Raw genomic sequence first — 5764 nt, 5'->3', positions numbered from 1 at the left:
ACGCTATATACAATGGTTGTGATAATAACCGACTGTTCCGGACTCAGACAAGGGTCGGCCACCGCAGACAAAACCAGGCTCAAACCCTAACACTTAGGTGTTCTTTACGGGGGCGAGGCACGAAATATCCCTCAACACGTAGTCTACTTTCACTTTCCCCGTACTCTCATCATAGTTGCAGACGGCAACTTCAGCTCTACGAACCACAGGCTTCCCTTTCCTAATTTGTGGAACTACCTCATGCACCCTCCCAAGTTGATACTTCCCACGTTTACCAATGTCTTGGAGAGAACCCACCACTACAAGTAGACCAGGCTCCAAATTCTCGGCCATTTTTAACCATTTTTTCCGGCCCTGAAGACCTGGCAAGTAAAAATCTATCCATTTGCTCCAAAACTGCTGAGAAAGTGACAAATTGAACCGATAATCCCTTCTTAGTTGGTCACGATCATGTGGTTGCCCAACAGCACAGTATGGGTCTAAGTATGGGGTCAAAAGTGAGGCAGAGGTGATGACAGTAAAATCCCTAGGGTCGTCACTCAAAGGTACCAAAGGGCGTTCGTTCACGATCCGAACAGCACTGCCTGTGTACGTAAGCAGTTCAATAAAATTGGGCTTACGTATTGAAGAGTCCAAAATGTGAAAAAAGTACTTAGTCATATCAGTCACGAAACCAAATTCACTAAGCCGAAATCTAGCCAAGAGATCTGCCAGAGGGTTTAACAAATCAGGACACGAAAACACTACATCATTAACACAAGTTCCTCGAAATTCAGACTTGCCATCGTTAAACAATACGCTTTTTTAATTGTGACGTAACAAAGTATGGTAAATATCATTCAAATCCCTTGACATTTCCTGCTTCATCAGCACGCTCAATATAGCCATTAGATTTAAGATCTTTCATGGTGTCAGTAAGGAAATCACGAAGTTCAGGTTGTTTTAAAACTTTCTTTCTTAAAGCAGCAGCTCTATCTGACGCCAACACAAAATTGTTAGGTAGATCAATATCTTCCTTCAACGGAACAGGTATCTCAAATCGACCATCTTTCAACTCAATATTCGGTTCAACAAGTTCTCTAGCCAAATTATCATTGCGAGACAATTCACAGGTTTCATTTTGCAAGGTCAAATCCTGAATGACTTTATTCAGGTCTGCTATTTCCATATCACGAGACTCAATTTTACGCTGAAAGCCAGAGATGACATCCGACTCTGAAGACGTCTGCACTCTGCACACATTTGCAACGCTTTCATTTAAGGGTGACTTACCACCACAAGCCAACCAACCGAGAGGAGTGAGTAAAGCATGCGGTTCACTACGATTTAAGTCAAAAGGTTCTTTTAGTCAAAAGAACAGTTCATTCGTCTCTAGCGACTGGATGTTGAGTTTAACAAGGTCAGCACAAGTAGGTTTCTGACCAGCCAGGGTATCCATTTTAAACGACGCTTTGTCATACGGTTTAAGACCAAGTTCGCACACCAAATCACTCGAAACAAACGTCAACTGCGAACCAGGATCATGCTGACAATACACCAACTTTGATTTGCCAGTCATTGGATTCAAAACACGAGCAGCAGTAACGTGGTTAAAAGCTGCTTTAACATTTCCAATCTTAACATTACGCACAGGAACTCTGGCACCAGCATCATCTTTGCCAATCGAATCCAGAGAATCACGTGACGTCACATAAAAATCATGCAGAAGAAAATAGTGTTTCCTATCGTTGTTAGGGACACACTTACGACAGTTGTTTGCATGAACGCAATCCCTAACCATATGCTGGCGCATACAATTCAAGCATTTGCCAGCTTTCACAATGACATCTCTCCGATCTTTAGGTGTCAAGCGCAAAAATTCTTTACAATTAGACAAAAAATGATATTCAACTTGACCACGTGACGAACAATAAAAACATGCCGGTATGTCTCTACGTCTGGCCACACCACCGCGCGGTGCGCCAACAACAGTCGAGTACTGCGAACTCCCTGAAATCACATTATGATGGGGTTTTACCGACGTCTGCCTAACCGGACATGAAGGCAATTTTCCTTTACCAAACTTTTTAAAATGCTGCGACTCACCAGAATCGCCCATTAGCATAATAGCAAAATCAGCCGACTTGCGCGTTTCCTCCCGTACTACAAATTCAAACAAACTCTGAAAAGTAGGCTCATCAGTACCACCATACTGATCACTAAAAAGTCAAGATAACGCTGCTTAGCGTCAAACGGGAGTCGCTTAGCCAAATCCAAAACAAAACGTCCTTCCAATTTGTCACGCTGACCATAAGCTTGCGCGTAAAGCAAACACTGCGACAATTCATCTTTAAACTCTTTCAAATCACTGGAAAAAATCGAAGTCAATTTGCTACCATAGCGATACTTTCTAATTTCCGGTTCGGCGAAAAGACCTCCACGAACCCCAAAACGCTGGGACAAGCGAGCTAACGACATTTCTATCCTGTCTTCTTCTGACAAGCCAGGAGTGTCGGAAACCAAATTAGCAATCGTTTGCGCAGCTGTTCTAACACAAGCTGCTTGTAACAAAGTCAAACGAGTTCCTTTGAAGGGTGAAGCTGCCATTAAGGCCGTAACACGATTTTTAAAGAAGATAAATGGCATATTATTACCATCGTAACCAATCAAGGCCGCCTTATCGAAAAACGTCCTACTATTTTGGTATTCAAAAAAGCAATCCTGTTGTTGAGAACTCGACTTAGCGGGAGAAGACAAACTATATCCCTTAAGGGGCTGGTGGGGCTCAGTCACATGCACAGCCCGATCACGATCCTCACAAACGTTAAAATCAGGAGACGCGATACGCCTCTCACAATCACCCAAATTACGTGTAGCTGGGCGATCAAAAACTAGCGGCGCAGAAAATTGTGAAGGGGGCAAGACATTACTTCTGATAGCGGCCCCGTGACCTGTACGCCCTGGGGGAGGAGTTAGGTTATAATTCACAGGCCTTGGCTCTACAGCCTTCGGAAGACCCTTAGCCGCGGCCCCGAGACCTCCTGAAACAGCTTGAAAACGTGTGGATTGCACTGGTCCACTTACAGATTGAACAGGCGTCTGGAAAAGGTTATGTAAACTAAACTGTGATTGATGTTCACTTCTGGAATGCCTAGAAGAGCCCTTCTTGGAGCTACGCCGGGAGCCCACATCTGATCGATATTCAGCCAAAGCTACCTCTTTACGTTGTTCAGCCCTCAACTGTGCGTCTTTGAGTGCAAACTCAGCAGCTCTCGCGGTGGCCTCAGCAGCTCTCGCTTCAGCCTCAGCTCGTATCTGGAGCTCCTCTCGTCTTAGCTGCAGGTTAATTTGTGCCACTATCCGAGACGAACTCGTAGACATCCTAGTGCTTACATTTGAGGCGCTATCCTCAGGATGTATGTCAGCATCCAACATATCTGAGAACTCACTTTCTTTTTGTTCGAAGTTATTTTTTGACGAGTTAAATTCGGGATCTACCCTATCACGAAGTTCTGCCAAGATTGCAGAGTTAAAAATTTTAGTCAAAAGAGCATGGAAATGCCGTAAATCTTCTTCCAAAGTAGAGAACTTAGATCTAAAAATTAACAGTTCCTGCTTATCACTCAAAAAACCTAGGGCTACAGAAAGTTCCCCAATTTGAGTCAAAATATCCCTTCTAAGATGCCGGGCCTCTCGAACTGACTTAGCCTCATCGTTACTGGGTCCCTCCCCAGAATGGCCTGCCCGACCGCAAAGAACACCATCAGGCTTAAACTCAGTCGAGTCGACGGCGGCCGAGTCCCTGTCGCCACCGGGTGTGGACATATTAAATGTTGGGGCTAAATTTAACAATTAAAAAAATTAAGTTACACAAACACACAAAATTAAGTTATAAAAAACTTAACTGCAAAGACCATAAAAATACAAAAAGAATTTAAATGCACGATACCGTAGTTGTACGGGTAGGATATGAAGTCCTAGAGTTCCACAAAACTTGCTTGGGTTCGTTCACTTGAATCTTCAAGCACAGATCGATTGTCTTTAATCTTTTTTCTTCAAATGAATGTCAATGTTGTTTTTTTGTCAGTACCAAACTGAGAAGAAATGTCTTTAATTTTCTTTTGCTTCTGTAGACTACCAACCAACAAGATCTTCTTTTATTATTTCTTTGCTTCTGTAGCCTACCAACCAACAACTTCGTCTTTTATTTTTATGCCTTCAAGTGCTTCTTGGCCTACCAGCTAACAAAAACGTCTTTTATTTTTTATGCTTTAATTTCTTCTTGACCTACCAACCGACAAGAACCCGTCTTTTATTTTTTATGGTCACAGCGGTAAACCATAATCTCTTTGTGGGAAAATTGTAACGTAAGATTCCCGAATCCGTTCGTCTGAATGTAATGACCGAAAAAACAAATACTCTTTTGAAATGTCTATTCAAAAAGTGTATTCCTGTAAAATTAGCCCGCGGCTATCGAAATCGAGATGCAACGCCGTACACCTCTAAAAAACTGTCACTACAGAACAAACTACTTAGATAAAAGACGGAAAATTTGTCCAGCTAGCAAGCACCAAGCAAACAGTTAAACTTGCGACTGACTTCCAACAAACAATTTTACGAATGACTAGAATAATTTGCGATATCTCAAATGCACGTAGACAGTAACTGTGACGCAATAATGAAAGACAATTATGAAGTCATTTAAACAGGTGTTCAAGCGGCTAATGCAATATTTCATCAGGTCTTACGACCGATGGTGCAATATTTGGACATTTTCTAGCAATTTCCATGACGTAAGATGCTAGCTAGGTTAAGTAGACCATAACGGTTTTTATATGACGTTTGATTTGGTGAAAATTGTCGGGAACATTCGTAACCAAACATTCTCTTCCTACGTCGTACCGTGTTTTTAGAAAACATCTGCTCAATACCAATAAGCTATGCTATTTCGCATGCGTTTGTGACCACGTGGTTATAGCCTATATTTCGATAGTCTTCCAAAAAACTTCGGCGGAGGGGCCCTCCTTCCTTGCGGGGCCCCCTCCGATCGGAGGGCGGTTGCTACGCCTCTGATAATACATTTTACATTCATTGGAAAATATCAATATATTTCTTTAGTGTAATTTCTTCTTATTGGTGAGAATTGATTTGCCCAAATAACTGGATATTTTTGCTCAAATTTGTAAGCTCAACATTTTTTATTCAGCGGGGTAGCGGCCGTCCCCCCCATCTCCTACGGCTAAAAAAGTTGACCCTCAATATCTCCTTAAAGGGCCCTAGTGCACCTCTGATATTGTTTCAAAACAATGAAGTAATAGGTACAATCTGTGTGACAGCTCTGAGATCACTATCATTTTGTTCAATTATTCGTTGTGGGTGAAAACAACTTAATTACCAATGCGCCGCCGATTACAGGGTTTCTGTAAAATTCAAACAGCGTGACTTATTCGGATCCTTCAAAAACATGTTTTCTATATTTTGAGGTTTCATTGCTACACTTTTTTTTGTGATTTTTGAAGGGATATTTCTGGCTTTTTGCTGTGAAATTTATAAAGGCTTGGTCTAATCTGTAAGCAAATTCATGGCATTGCGTAGCCTACATTCAAAAGTGTCTTAAACTTGCAAGGAATTGGGGTTTTCAATTCCAGTATTTTATTTCAATTTTGCAAGCGTGTAGCTGGATTTTTATTGGCAGTGGGCCCAAATTGAAATTATCCTCTCAACGGCCTCGAAAAACAAAGCAAATCGTAACACCACTGCCACTCCACTACAATGAAATGACGCA

This window comes from Aplidium turbinatum, chromosome 1, assembly GCF_918807975.1.
Source record: "Aplidium turbinatum chromosome 1, kaAplTurb1.1, whole genome shotgun sequence".
In the NCBI taxonomy this organism is placed as follows: domain Eukaryota; kingdom Metazoa; phylum Chordata; class Ascidiacea; order Aplousobranchia; family Polyclinidae; genus Aplidium; species Aplidium turbinatum.
The sequence above is the reverse complement of the archived record's forward strand: the minus strand, read 5'-3'. Positions refer to the sequence as shown.